A 16795-nucleotide genomic window follows, 5' to 3' on the forward strand; every position below is an offset into this window, starting at 1 on the left:
TACCAAACACAGTAGATGTTATTAAAAATCTGTGTAATTGTGCAGCAAAATATGTTTAATTTAGATAAAGCTGACAACTCTCCGCTTAAGACCTCTATTGTAATGTATAACTGTAAAAATCTAAAAAGGTAGGGATAGTGTGGGATATGCCATTATGAGCTAAACATAAGTTTTACATACAATGTAACAATGGAGAGGCTACTACCAAGTTACAAAGTTTCAAAAAAGTTTAACATAATGATTCAGGTCTCACCATCTCATCGGAATGTGGCTCAAATTTAACTACTCCTAATTGAATAGTTCCCCTAATTTAAAAAATTGCAGAGGTCTTATTTCCATTCTTTTCTCTTTTTGTCTCTTATTTCCTCATCTTCTTTGTCCCTCTTCTTACCTTTTCCCTATTTTTGGGGCTACCAAAGGGAGAGGCGCGGATCCACTACTGACTATGGGTCCCAAATGGGTAATCTCAACATTACCATGAAATCATACCCAAAATGGATGCTTAGCATAATTACAATTTAAAAGTAAAACGAAAGAGAAATCTAATTGCATTATTAATGATCTTTTTACATTTCATCGATTTTGCAACGCGATAATTCTCTCTCCACCTAGGTGATAAATGGGTACCCGGTAGGATGCGACCGTCATTGTTGGTCAAACAGTTTTTGAGCGTCATGTAACGCCTGGCTGGAATGCTCCCCAGGGAGGGGAGATTGTACACACGTTGTGTGCGGGCAAGCACTGAATCCAATGACCGGGATAATATTATATTGGAAAGCGCTTAGATACATTTGTATTGAGCGCTTTATAAAAAATAAATATTTTTATTATTATGTGAAATATTTATACGTGTAGCCTTTTCATACATACATACATACAATTGTCTTTTATATTTTATTTGTTTTTTATATTTGCATTGGTTTTTGAAATTGAAGAACTTAAACAAATTTCCTTCACATTCCCCCCCCCCTCTCTCTCTCTCTCCGTTTGTTATGCACACTCTCTTGTTATCACCTACTACCCATCCTCTGAACGTTAGTTTGCAAGCTTGCGTCAGGTGCGAGAATGGGTCAGGTGCGAGAATGGGTGATTACTAGCACATGTTAGGTTTTGTTTACATCACTCTTCACGCGGGACTGTGGGAGTATGGGTGTTATTTTAGGCTAGGTGCTATCAATATCGCATTACATATGATAATATCTTTTATGAACTTAAAGGGTTAGTCCTCCTTGATAAAAAAGTTGGTTATATTAGAAGCACTAAAATGAGAAAAACAGCAAAAAAACATAAACATTAAGACAGTTTGGAAGGTGCAATGAATCAAACACAAATCTGGACCCCTACGACGTATCTTGCAATCTCCCTCCCCATTTGCCCTGTACTAGAAAGCTTCAAAAAATTATATTTTCCCTCAAATTGTTCAAAGTTCACTCCAAAAATAATTTACTTTCAATAATCGGACAAACCAATCAAAAAAAGTTTGAGCAAAATCGGAAAATTAATACCAAACAAATTTGAATCTGTAATGACATGAAAAACTTTTAAATATCACAAGACAAATTGGCAACTCACTCATGAGTCTGTGACGTCATTGCCTCACGTTCCACTATTTGTTTTCGTTATATTGATAATATAAATTTCCCTTTCGGAAAACTAATACAAAAACTTTGAATCTGTAAGACATGAAAAACTTTAAAAATCACAAGACAAATTGGCAACTCATTCATGAGTATGTGACGTAATTGCCTCACTTTCCATTATTTTGTTTTTTTATATTGATAATATAAATTTCCCTTTTTCCCCCTAAAAATCTTATTTGCCTCACACCAGCATCCAAGTTATATTGAAAGTAATGTGTTTATGTGTGGTATGTTTTTTTTTTTAATACAGAAGCAGTGTGGGAGAAAGGATGAAGGTTAAATATAATTCGTATTGCACGTTTCTGAAGAATCAAACAGAATTTTAGTACAATCTACCCACACTATATTAAAGGTACTATGTCCCATTTGCAGGCCCAAAAAATGAAAAGGTTAAATTCTAACGGCATCTGAAAGATAATGCTAATTTAGAACTGCCCTAAAGAAAGTGGGGCTTGAAAAAGTCTTCAAATGGGAAAATAACAATTATTAGTTGTCAAATCGACTTAGGAGCTATAGAGCCAATAAGTAACAGTCTTGTTTTTCAGACCATTGTACCGAATGGTCATACGTTTTATGCTGCGCAAAGATTCAATCAGTTTAATTCTGGCCATCACAAGAAGTGGGTTATTGATGTAGACAAATGCTCATGTACCCTTTACAGCTCATTCCATGTATGTTATTACCAGCGAAGAAAAAAAGCCAGTCAGTCACTCAAAAGTGTCTGACAGTTAAGTCTAGCAAGTAAACGGGTTTCCTTGCATAATTTGAATATTAGGACACTGCTAACGTTTAAATTTTACAGATAGGACATACATGACATATTCATAATTCCTGCAAAGTTCTACAGAATTTGAGGTTGGTTGCAAAAGGGACATAGTACCTTTAAAGTAAATATGATAGGGTAGAATCATTGTATTATACAGATTAAGAAGAATATTAAAAGGTACATTGCACCAATAGCTTTAGATATTTGATATGATACATAATGTACATGTTCTTTCCAAGTCAGTTTGTTGTCAAGTCTTACTCCTAAAAAAGTTGTAGAATTCACTTTTGATATTATTTGTTGGTTGATACTTATTTTCATACAGGATGTATTAATATTTTTGTTTTGGGGCTGGAATAACATACAACATGTTTTTTTTGTACATTCAATTTTAATTTATTTGCTTTAAACCACGTATCGATCTCTTTAAGTTCCGTATTAATAGTAGAACACAATGTATAAATATCTTTACCAGACAAAAATAAACTTGTATCCAAAAATTATCGACTGTAAGATATCACTTACGAATTGAAGATCATTAATATACAACAAAAACAATAACGAACACAATACTGATCCCTGAGGGACACCAAATGGGTTTTGTGCAATTTCAGAAGATAAATTATTTACACAAACATATTGCACTTTATATACCTCACTTAAGTAATCAGCAATCTGATTGGTCGAAATTGCATTCATAAACTTTAACTGTTCCCGAAAATTCCCGGTAACCATGGTTAAAAAACAGTTCAAAATCCCAATAACCATGGTTATTGGGAAAATAGGTCAGTCTCCATGGTTACCCCATAGGTTTACATGTTAAAAAATGGTCTGAGCGATCGAGGATACCGTACGTGTGCGAAGAATTGGTCGGTGATTTCAATACAATTGAATCTCCATCGATCTTACCGACAATTTTATCTTGCATTGTTGACATTAAGACGAAAATAAACTTCCAAAAACAAAAAAACAACATCTGCCGATAGATCTTGATCTAAATTCGTGCCAATATGCATTGCAAAAGTAAAAGAAGGGCCTGTTTAATGGAGCAGCCGCGAAGCTTCCACCACGCGAAGCCGTTTTCAATCCATTTTAATGTATATATAAGAAAAAACTGCTCTGTATGGTAACAGAGCGCGATAGCCGAGCGGTTTAAGGCGGCGGTTTTCGTTACATCACCTTTGGTACGCAAGGGATCGAATCCCATCTTCGACAATTTTTTTTCTTTTTTTTTCGGCATATAAAAGTATTAATGACTGCTTTAATATTCGAGAAATAGTTGTTTTTATCCGCTCTCGGGAAGGTTACAATTGGGCTATTGCCCTCGGCACGCCTCGGGGCAATAGCACAATTCTAACCTTCCCGAGAGCGTATAAAAACAACTATTTCTCTCAAAGCAGTCATTAATACTATATTACTATTATTTAAATAACTGGAAAACCACTGAAGTACAGTACCCCGAATACCATACAATTGCAATTTTGTAATAATATCATACAATCGAATGCCTTGGACAGATCTAAAAATATACTAATAACAACTCTTTATTTTATCTTCAAATTATTTAGCAAAAATATATTCGTAAAATCCAAAAGAGCCATAATATATGTACTGTAATGTTGTCTAAACCTATACTGTTTATGGTATAATATATCTCTTTTACACAAGACGGAAAATAGACGAATATAAACTAGTTTTCAAGGATTTTTGAGAAAGTAAATAAAATTGATATCGGTCTATAATTATTTAAAATATGTTTATTTTCTTTTTTTGTACACAGTAATCACCTTAGCCTTCTTGGGAGCAGTAGGAAAGACACTAACTTATAAAGACATATTGAATAGAATACAAAGCGGTATATTAATGTAGCAATAGATCTCTTTAGAACAGCTATATTTACATCATCATATCCTGGGGTTTTACATGATTCAACTTTTTTAACGATTTCAAATATTTCAGAAATCTCAACTGGTTTCATAACTTGTAGACTTTGAAAAGTTCCTTTTAGGTAAAAAAAAAAATGCAAGAAATCAACGGAAGCATCAAGTATACTATATACAGTGTCCCTACCGATAGTGCTAAAAAAAAGTTATTAAATGCTTTGACAATGCCTGTTTATCTTGTATCTGTCTACCATTTTGTTCAATAAAATCACAATGCATTTTTTCCCGAACTTTCATTAAAATATCATTTATGGTTTTCCAAGTTGCCCTTATATTACTTTTTACACATTTAAATCTAGAAAAACAATATTCTCGTTTACGTTTTCGTATCTCACTGTTTACTACATTTCAATAACACGAGTATACATTTTTCTGATAAAAAAAGGTGGATTTTTGATGTATTTCCTAAATAAAACATTTTCTTTTTGCACATTTTCTTTAAAGTTCAGCATCAAACCAAGGCTTTTCTTGTCTCTGTTTTATTTTCATTTTTTTGGAATGGAAAGCATTTGTTGTAAGTTTCAAGAAAATATTTCACAAAAACATCAAAAACATGGTTAACATAATCAAATTTTAAAATCTCACCCCGTTTGTCATAAGTAGCCTTTCACAGAACACAGAAATATTTGAGTCATATATCGCACGCTTAAATATTGCACCAGGATCATCATCATTAAAGAGAAATTGCAATTGACAAAACATAGAGAGATGATCACTCACATCAGTGAGGAGTATCCCAGCATTTATATTATTTTCAGGCCTGTTTAAAAATATATTTTCTATGAGGGTAACAGATTGTGTAGTTATTCTTGTAGGCTTAAAAAAGTCATCAACGAAATTCTTAGGTGTATATATAAATGAAAAATGTAACTGGAATGATCATGTGAATTATATCTCTCTACCCCTATTTCTCGCAATATTGGTATACTATTTAAGCTAAAATACTTTTTGCCAACACATGTGCTTAGTATGCTATATAATACACTGGTTTTACCATATATTTCTTACTGCGATATCATATGGGCTGCTCATAAGTGCAATACTAATCGTATATTACTGTTACAGAAAAAAGCAATTCGAGTTTGTACCGATGCAGGTTATCGCGACCACACTGACCCTTTATTTGCCACATTAAAAACTCTAAAAATAAGTGATATACACTACATGCAAAAATCTGTGTTCATGTTTCGACTTAAATCCGGCAATCTTCCCCCATCACTAGTCATTTTATTCCAACATAATTTTAATTTTCATTCCTACCCAACCAGGCATTCCAATGACTATCACCTATTTAACGCCAAAACAGCCTTAGCTCAAAACTCAATTAGACATTCTGGCCCTGATACCTGGAATGCACTACCCCCTGAAATAAAAAACGATGAATACAATGCTATCCTTTAAAAGAGCGGTGAAAAAGTTTCTTATTGCTCATTATCTTTAAATCCATCAACAAAATAAATTCTCCTCGTTTACCCATCGTTACAAAACTCGATAATTTTCTGTACTGTTTACTTTTTTTTGCTTCTATTTATTGAAACGTTGATTATAACCTTCCATGACCTGGTATGAATACACGTATGAATAAAGAGTGGCCTACTTGGGATACTGAATAAACACTGTCTTCTATACAAACATTTCAAGGCTCTGACTCGCAGGCCCAGGTTTAAAACCAGCTGGCTGATCTTACTTTCACATTCTTACTGTCCGAACCTTGAGAGTCTTCTCATTCTATTGTATCCCAAGTTGGCCACTCAGTATTCAAATTTGCATTTCTTTTCTTATTTAAAATCTTTATATATCAATTTGAAATCCAACTACCACATAAGTCTATGAATATTGATGTGCATCCCCTCTTTCTTTTCTCTTCTTTTTTCTGTCTTTTCCCCCTTTTTACCAATATTTTGTTCTTCCATATTTGTATTATTATGTATCCTGTGAGGGTAGTCATACTATCAAGCTTTGCTTATTTTGTCAACCCTCCTGTTTGATGTTCTAGATTAGTTACACCCAGCCTTACCTTATTCTACATATATTCTTTTGTCATGTGTAAATTTGCAATATTTGTTTGTTATATATTTGTAAAAATGCAAAAGAAAAAGAAAATCAAACAGAAATAAATAAATCAAATCAAATCAAATCAAATCAAAAGAATAGGACTTTAAAATATCAATAAAACTATTGACATTATTGCACGAAGTAACCTTTAAAGGTACTATGTCCCATTTGCAGGCCAAATAAAAAATGAAAAGGTTAAATTCCAACGGAATTTGAAAGACAATACTAATTCAGAACTTCCCTTAAAAAAAGAGGGCCTAAAAATGTCTTTAAGTTTGAAAATAACGACTATTATTGTCGAATCGACTTAAGAACTATACAGCCACTAAGTAATATTCTGATTTTTAGACCATTGTACCGAATAGTTGTACGTTTTATGCTGCGCAAATATTCAATCAGTTTAAGTTTGGCCATTACAAGAAGTGGGTTATTGATCTAGACAAATGCTCATGTACCCTTTACAGCTCATTTTATGTATGTTATTACCAAAGAAGAAAAAAAAAGCCAGTCAGTCACTCAATAGTGTCTAACAGTGAAGTCTAGCATTTGTAGCAAGAAAACAGATTTCCTTGCATAATTTGAATATTAGGACACTGCTAACGTTTAAATTTCACAGATAGGACATACATGACATATTTATAATTCCTGCAAAGTTCTACAGAATTTGATGTTGGCTGCAAAAGGGACATAGTATTTTTGATAAATAAGTCTAAATATAATCGCCAATTAAAATACATTCCTTCTCCTCTTGTATTACTTGATGCAGTGGTAATTATAATGCATTTAGAAAAAAAAGAATCTGATTGAGCAGGTGGTCTATAGAAGATGGCAAGAATTTTATTGAATATTTACAATATATTTCAATAAAAAAAACTTCAATGAAGTCATTAAAAATTTCAAGGTCTAAACGTCTCCTAAATTCACAATTAAACCTCGTTTCTACTTTGGTGTCAACTCTTTCTCATGGCCATCGCTAGTTTTAAAAATCTTCTGCTGAACTGATTAACTTAATCTGTTCACATTGATGTGAATTGAACTTTTTTGTTTTGTTTAATGTGTAATTGTTTATCAGTCTCTTTTGTTCGTTATAGCGCTTAGAGACTTTGGTGGTAAGCGCTTCATGAGCAACGTTTTTATTATTATCGTTTCTCTTTTCCCTCCCTGCCCGCTTCTTGTATTTCTCCGTTTCTCTCTGTTTTCACCTTTTCTCTTCGCTCCTTATATCCGCCCTCTCTCTCCCTGATGTTTTTCCTTTCAACCTTTCACTCTATCTATATCGCCTTCTCTCTACCCTTCTTTCTCTTACCCAACCTTCTATCCCCGCCCCACCTTGCTCTCTCTTTGTTTCATTTTCTGTCCACCCATCCTCAACTCCCTCCTCATCTCTCTTTCTCTTTCTCTCTCTCTCTCTCTCTCTTTCTCTCTCTCTCTCTCTCTCTCTCTCTTTCTCAAAGGAAACCTCACCCCAAGAACTAACTTTACTTATTCTGAGAGATTTATGATATTCTTGTCCATCAATCTACAAGATTCCCCACCAGAGTGTATAAGAGCGGCATAACACGAGAATAATGTAGTTTCTCAGCAGGACACGGACATCGCCATTTTCTTAATAACGTGACGTACAATGTTAAGTCATTTATCAAGTAAATGTATTCAAATGTATGGATGCTTCCATACAAGGTGTATGTGGTGATGAATCATTTCATTCACCTGCTACTATCCTTTGCCAGAACGCAAATTGCATGAATAAGTTAGTGCTCTTCTGGGATGAAATAGATTTGTCAACTGCTATATTTTAGTATTTTCCAAAACAAATCAGCTATAATTGTTCCCCCGTTAGATATTTTTCTTCTCAGCTATGATTTTTTCCCTCATTGAAAAGTAATGGTTTTGTTATTGATTTAAAAATTATTTCCAACTAAAGCTTGGTGCATGATACATATACAACTTCAACTGGTACGTCACATTTTAAAGCAAATGACTGCGCTCATGTCATGCTAAAAGACATCACATCATGCCAAGAATATCTTCATTTATATATCTCTTGTATATATTCGGAAGGTATATTGTAAATCAAAAGGCAGGAACACATCTCATTTTTTTAAATGCCTACATTTATTATTTGGGGTGAGGTTTCCTTTAGCTCCTTTTCCCGTTCTCACTTTCTCCCCTTCCTTCACTCTTTGCACTTTCTCTGCTTATATACACTGTATATATTATATATACACTTTATATATATATTATATACCTCTCTGGCAATAAGAAACAGGCTGCCATTATTATGTTTTTCGATAGTTTATGATAATTCATTGATAAATACTGATTACGCATATTATGTAAACTGTAAGATACATCAAGAATTCTTTTAAAACCAGGGACAGGATCGATTATTCATATTTCAAAAATACTTTAAATAAAACACTAGATAAAAATCTCCATTCTTAACTCTTTTAAAAACAAAAAACAAATCCTTGATTATTCCTTCTTCATTTCCCTGAATATATAAAAACCCAGTATAGTGTATTAGAAAATAAATGCATATTAATAAGTTCCCCATGTCTTTCACTTAAAATAACATACGTTAGACACCAATGGTACAATTGTAAGGACTTTTCAATTTCATTCATCCCAAATTCCAATAATTTGATAAAGCCCGGATAATGCATGGTAAACAAACGAGAGAGGGCATCAGCGGATATTTTACCGATATAGACATGGATTAGGAGTGTTTTTCCAAATTGTTTTGAGTTGGGTACAATATGAATATTATATAATTTACTGTATAACTCACCATCTACCACTTTAAAAATGAGTGATGGCCTTTCATCATTAAAGCGTATACATCCATCCTAACATCAAGTTGACGAAAGCCAAAATATTAGAAAAATGTCCGTGAAGTTGTTAGAAAAATTTGACAAAAATTTGACAAAAAATCAGAAAGTTATAAAAAGTTTAAAAGAAAAACTGTTATTTGAAGACTAATTAGATTTTGTACTATATATGCAATAAACATACGTGTATAAAGCAAAGGAAACGACGGATTGCAAATTTGTATAGAGATCTCCAAAACTTATTTAAAAAAAAAAACTTTTTATTATCCATCTGCATGATTTTTTTAAACTTTCGATGGATAATTTTCTATTTTTTTCAGCTTAGACAGAAATAATTTTGTTATTGATATGGACGTTCTCCTTTAAAATCTATAATCACAAACGAACAAGGAAGTACTTGGCAAGCTTGTTTGGAAAAATGAAGTCAAATTACTTCCTCGTTTCCATACATGGCTGGAAAGTGAGTGATTACTTTTGTAGTAAAGACCCATTAGCCGCGCTCTAAATATTAAAAATAATGACAAACCAGAATAACACAATTCCGTTCCCTTTCCCTTCAATAGCATTTTTATATCTGAAGGAAAAGGAATGTTAGAATGCCATAATTGTTTTTTGCTAATAATAATTTTTCTAAGCAATAATACAAATACTTGCAATATCAGACGGCAACAATGTTATGAAAAAAATATGTTCTTTTCTGTTTTTTATATTCGTATATTGTCTTAATGACTCTTTAAAAATACATGTATGCAATTTATATTTGTTGGTGTACATGCACTTTTACAACCTCCTCTTTTACTTCTTTTCTTCATGTTTCTCCTCTCCGTTTTTCTGACTTCATGTTATATTATGTTTTCTTATTTTTGCTGCCCAAGCAATCTTATCATATTCACTATATATATTTCAATCTTGACAAATCAATCGTAACTGCATTTTATATTTGAAATATGCAGTGATTTTTTATTGTACATATGACCAATTCAGCCATTGGGCTGCCGCGACACATGTTTTTGATAAACCTTGAATTGAATTGATTTGGATTGAATTGGATCTCTCTCTCTCTCTCTCTCTGTTTTCATACACACTCTTTCTTGCTATCACTTACTGCCCGTCCTCTGTGTTCCGCTCGATTTCCCCCTCTCTTTTCTTCTTTCTAGTTCTCATCTTTAACCCTTCCACCTCTTTCTCTTGCCTTCTCCCTTGTCTCTATTATCTTTCCACATTTCTCACAATAAAATTCTCTTTATATTCTCCTTATCATCGTTTTCTCTTTTCCCTTTCCTGTCCGCTTATTGTATCTTTCTTTTTCTCTCTGTTTTCACCTTTTTCCCCTCCACTCCTTAAGCCCCTCTCTCTCCCTGATGTTTTTCTTTTCAACCTTTCTTTCTATTAAGTCCCGCAGCAAAGACTGACTAAAGACTGCAACACACTTTTAAGCAGGGCTCCCACTTAGCCCAGTTGGAGCCACGAGTTGTGGCGAGCTGGCACGATCTTATGGCAAGCAGTTTTATCATTAAAACATATTTCTTGATATTACGAAATTGAATTCTTGATATCACGAAATCGAATATTTGATATCTCGAAATCGAATTCTTGATATCAAGAATTACAATTGCTTTACAACGTAAAATTATTTTTTTATATCAAGAATTGATTTCTTGATATCAAGAAATATGTGTAAATGATAAAACGGCTTGCCATAAGATCGTGCCAGCTCGCCACAACTCGAGGCTCCAACTCGGCTAAGTGGGAGCCCTGCTTAAGGCTCTTGCAGGCCCTGGAGTGCAGCGTTTAGACTAATCAAAATGCAACAATCTTCTCGCTCGGTCGCTACGCTCCCTCGCATATTATCCTTGAAAGTATACAAGTAAATATAATTGTAAAACAATCTTTATCCCGTTGTTATAGCCATGCTACCAACGTTATACAGATTTCCCCTCGCTATTCGTTGTCTCTCCCCCCCCCCCCCCTTGTCATGAAAACAAATTGCCGCCCTTCCAACAACTAGAGCATATTATAGAGACTCTCGATTGCAAATAATACCCCATCAAAAAGATCATTTTAAGTGGATCACACTTTGAAAAGTCCCTTTTAGGTTAAACAAAATATGCAAGAAATCAACGGAAGCATCAGGTATACTATTTACAGTGTCCCTACCGATAGTGCTAAAAAAAAATATTAAAAAAATGCTTTGACAATGTCTGTTTATCTTGTATCTGTCTACCATTTTGTTCAATAAAATCACAATGCATTTTTTCCCGAACTTTCATTAAAATATCATTTATGGTTTTCCAAGTTGCCCTAATATTACTTTTTACACATTTAAATCTAGAAAAACAATATTCTCGTTTACGTTTTCGTATCTCACTGTTTACTTCATTTCAATAACACGAGTATACATTTTTCTGATAAAAAAGGTGGATTTTTGATGTATTTCCTAAATAAAACATTTTCTTTTTGCACATTTTCTTTAAAGTTCAGCATCAAACCAAGGCTTTTGTTGTCTTTGTTTTATTTTCATTTTTTTGAAATGGAAAGCATTTGTTGTAAGTTTCAAGAAAATATTTCACAAAAACATCAAAAACATAGTTAACATAATCAAATTTTAAAATCTCACCCCCGTTTGTCATAAGTAGCCTTTCACAGAACACAGAAATATTTGAGTCATATATCGCACGCTTAAATATTGCACCAGGATCATCATCATTAAAGAGAAATTGCAATTGACAAAACATAGAGAGATGTTCACTCACATCAGCGAGGAGTATCCCAGCATTTATATTATTTTCAGGCCTGTTTAAAAATATATTTTCTATGAGGGTAACAGATTGTGTAGTTATTCTTGTAGGTTTAAGAATCACAAAAGAATAGGACTTTAAAATATCAATAAAACTATTTACAATATTGCACGAAGTAACCTTTAAAGGTACTATGTCCCATTTGCAGGCCAAATAAAAAATGAAAAGGTTAAATTCCAACGGAATTTGAAAGACAATACTAATTCAGAACTTCCCTTAAAAAAGAGGGCTTAAAAATGTCTTTAAGTTTGAAAATAACGACTATTAGTTGTCGAATCGACTTAAGAACTATACAGCCACTAAGTAATATTCTGATTTTCAGACCATTGTACCGAATAGTTGTACGTTTTATGCTGCGCAAATATTCAATCAGTTTAAGTTTGGCCATTACAAGTAGTGGGTTATTGATCTAGACAAATGCTCATGTACCCTTTACAGCTCATTTTATGTATGTTATTACCAAAGAAGAAAAAAAAAGCCAGTCAGTCACTCAATAGTGTCTAACAGTGAAGTCTAGCATTTGTAGCAAGAAAATAGATTTCCTTGCATAATTTGAATATTAGGACACTGCTAACGTTTAAATTTCACAGATAGGACATAAATGACATATTTATAATTCCTGCAAAGTTCTACAGAATTTGATGTTGGCTGCAAAAGGGACATAGTATTTTTGATAAGTCTAAATATAATCGCCAATTAAAATACATTCTTTCTCCTCTTGTATTACTTGATGCAGTGGTAATTATAATGCATTTAGAAAAAAAGAATCTGATTGAGCAGGTGGTCTATACAAGATGGCAAGAATTTTATTGAATATTTACAATATATTTCAATAAAAAGAACTTCAATGAAGTCATTAAAAATATCAAGGTCTAAACGTCTCCTAAATTTCGAGTCCCTATCTAAAAGCCTACTCCTCCACCACGTTTCTCGGCACTCCCTTTTCCAACAAACTGATAAACATTTATGTATACACATTCATCAGTTTTTAACCAAGTTTCAGATACAGCTATTATAGAAAATGGACATTTCATTTCTGATAAAACATATTCAAGACTGTCAATATTCTTCTTTAAACTTCTACAATTAAATGAGCAACGGTTAACATTTTCTCTTTGGAATTTGAATCATGAATTTTCTTATTATAATCTGATGTTGTATGGTCAAATATATTTAGACCAAAATCATCTTCCAGAGCCCGAAAGGAAACTAAGTTATCTTCACAAACATGACATGTGAGACTATTTATATTAGATTTTTGCCTTTCACAAACTACACATGCAAATCGTGACACTACACTTAAACACAGATTATATATATTAATAAATGATAGAATTTAGAAAGAAAAAAATGGACAATAGGAATTGCATCCAGAGGCATATATATATATATATATGTGTACATATATATGTTTTCTTCTTCATAGTCATAACATAGCAAAGGAGTCAACTCCCCTCATGATGAGAAATGGTGTGTTTATAATATATAGTTATTGCAAATTTGTTTTTTATTCGGCCCCTGTATGTGAAACAAAACTATTCCATCATCAATTATAACTAAGAAAGCTTATGAAATGTTCTGTAGTAGTAGTAGTACTAATAGCTCTATACAGAGCGAATTTATTTTTCATTTCTTTTCACATAATATAAACAATGACAAACAATAATAAACATAATGATATAACAGAAGTGAGCATTGACATATCTTTGACATTGTACAGAGGACAGCTCGCAAGATACATCATAGTGCAATCCAACATGTGTTTAACTGAAATCAAGTTAATAACTATCCTATTTTTATTCGGATATAGCTAAATAACTGAGTTGTTTCTCTCTTCTTTTCTGCTTTTATTCAAATTTATATCAGGTTAAAGGCTTTCCCTTTAATTTAGGCTAATTCGGAGAGATCTTCAACGGAGAAAGTGGAGTGGTATATTGACTATTTTACCATTTTTAATTTGATGGTGATCGATATATCCAAACAGAGAATTTCGATTAATATGTTCGATCTAATCTTTACTTAAATCATACAAATTCAATCAATATTCAAATATCATGAACCTCTACTAATTAAGTTTAAGACAAATGTCATATGACTACAAATGGTTGATATGATTTTGACACTAGTATAGATCTACGTACCTTGAATTCACTGTACTTTCCGAAGTTCCCGCCGATGACAGTCAGATTAGAACACTTGTCACGTCGCGGTATATTTCACCCAATGAGTATCTACCTGTATATGAATAATGTACAAAAACAGGTATCCAGGCCACGCCACATTGATTTATGTGCATGTAGTGGTAATTTACAAGTGCTGATTGATATGCAACTTTCAAAGTTGCGGCCCTGCGCTTTATACTAGCGCTATGAGTGACACTTCAATTTCCAGGGAACGAGTTCCGGATCGTACGCCCACGTAAAACAAAAGAGTTTAATATTTCCAGTAAGATTTACCAGTTGAAACCAGGTGACATCTAAGACCAGTTAATATTTAGGTGATACGTACGTAGACCTTTTGATTTCGTCAAGATTTTTATTATTTATTTATTAGGTGGTCTGTTGAAAACAGATCCCCTATTGTTTTCGTCAGAATTTTCTTTCTTTATTATTTATTTTTATTTCTCCGGACTTTTTTGTTAACAGGATAACTCAAGATCAGTTCAATCAATTTCGTTCAATTTTGGCACAGTCATAGGTCATTGTCATGAGACGTGACAGTAACATTTTCAAGGTCATCAAATTTTCATGACATCATCCAGGCGCCATTTTTTTTTTTTTTTGGTACTTTCAACTTATGATCATATCTTCATAACGGGAAGGCATTTCTTATTCATATTTATCATGATTAAGGTCAATATCCGTCCGGTCAATTTCAGGTCAAAAAACGCGCGCGCATGCGTACGTCCGCGCGTCAGCTCGCGCGCAAAATTTCAAAATGCTCAAAATCGTCTCAAATTTTTTTACATACGTTTCATGCCATTTTAAGCATTTCGCAAAAAAACGCGCACACGCACATGCGCGCGCGTTTTCGCGCGTAATGGCATTTTGCAACATAAAATCGCCAAATTTTCTATGTCATCATATTTGGCACATTTTTTCAAGCATTTTGATACCTTGTTCACCTTTTTCTGACCATTAATAACGGAAGGAGCGTCCGTTTAAGATAATTTCCGTGCGTGCGAGCTCTTGTAATACATAGCATACATGGGCAAAAACATGCCTATACAAAATCCATTGTAGCGCTTTAGGATGGAAGATGAACCCAATTTTGTTTTCATATTTTGATAGAGTATGAATTGGAGATATGATTTCATGTCTTATTTGACCCTCAATTAACTCATGACATCATCATAATGGCCTCCCAACTCAAAATTTCAATTTGCATATTATGACGTCAGCAGATTTCTTGAAAATTGATTGTATCTCTCTAAATATTGATCAATTTTCATCCAAATTTTGATATGTTTTAGCTGAGACAATTCCCTACAGATGCAGTAAACACGAATTTTCATTTTGACGAAAGCATCATGGCGTATTTTTGCGATTAAAGGAGGCATGTCAATTTTTTACATTTTGCGTGTATTCTCTATGGGACATGACTTTTTCTCAAAACTGGATTCTACATCCTGTCTTTTGCGAGCAATATCTCCGTCGTTTTAGCTTTGTTTACGCTGAACTTTGAGTATGTTGTAGCTGAGACAATGAGCTATCTCCAATGTGTACTTCGTTTTTCGATCATATGCCGGGATCATGCTCATATTTTACTTGCAAAGTGGGATTTTAGAATTCCATTTTCGTTTACGTGTAATCGCTATGGGAAATGTTTTGGTATATCGGTAACGCACTTGACTTCCGACCTTGAGATCCCGGGTTCGAGTCCGGGTGTCTCCCCAAAAAAAATTCTGAACTTTTTTTTTCTTGTTGACCTTTCACTGTACCATCTCCTTTAATTATTCGAACACGTAGAATCGCAAATAATGTCATAAACAACCCTATTTACTTTATTGTTTCCCTATTTTCACTTAATCCATTACTTTTTGCGTGTAATCCCTGTGGGAGATAATTTTTTCTCAAATCTGGATTCTACATTCCTGTCTTTTGCGAGCAATATCGCCGTTATTTCTGCTTGGATTTTGTTGATTTTTGAGTATGCTGTAGCTAAGACTATGTGCTATCTAAATCACCCCTCATTTTGTCAATAAGATGTCAGGATCCCGCTCATGATTATGATCTTCATCATGATCATCATGATCATCATTATCATAATGATGATAATCATTTATCAATTACATTTTCATTTCTTTGAATAAGATAAAATCGTCAAAATGTTATCTTCATGATGTAAATTAGAGTCAAAGGTGTAACTGGTTACTGCGCAGGGTCAATGGTCATATTTTTTCAATCTATCTTCCCTACATCCATAATGATCAAGGGGACACAATTTAAACTTGACATATGGATAGATCTTAATGGATGAAGCATTTCATGAAATAATATGATATCGTGTATTGCATTCTTTATTATGTAAACCATTAGCATACGTATCACCTAATTCGTCAAAGTGACGAATTAAAGTCTAGTTCCATTTGATTTACCAGTTCAAAACAAGCTGAATACCAGTCGATTTCCCAGTTGAAAACCAGTAGATTTACCAGTTGATAAACCATTTGAAAACCAGTTGAATACCGGTTGATTATCTAGTAGAGATTTGTTATCACCTAATAATCTATGCAGTAGCGTACGCTGGAATTTTTCAAGGG

The 16795-nt window shown here is 33.3% G+C and overlaps 1 protein-coding gene across 2 annotated transcripts in view; it reads right to left on the reverse strand.

Annotated features, from left to right (window-relative positions):
• The window catches only part of LOC100891245, a 45925-nt gene extending 31420 nt beyond the window's left edge, over nucleotides 1-14505 (reverse strand). For both annotated transcript variants that reach the window (XM_030997746.1, XM_030997745.1), the window contains exon 1: nucleotides 14175-14505. The gene's annotated coding sequence lies outside the window, so the exon portion shown is untranslated. The remainder of the gene's footprint in view (nucleotides 1-14174) is intronic.
• Between the last annotated feature and the right edge of the window lie 2290 nt (nucleotides 14506-16795).

This window comes from Strongylocentrotus purpuratus, unplaced genomic scaffold (assembly GCF_000002235.5).
Source record: "Strongylocentrotus purpuratus isolate Spur 01 unplaced genomic scaffold, Spur_5.0 spur5_scaffold_4, whole genome shotgun sequence".
NCBI classification, from domain to species: Eukaryota; Metazoa; Echinodermata; class Echinoidea; order Camarodonta; family Strongylocentrotidae; genus Strongylocentrotus; species Strongylocentrotus purpuratus.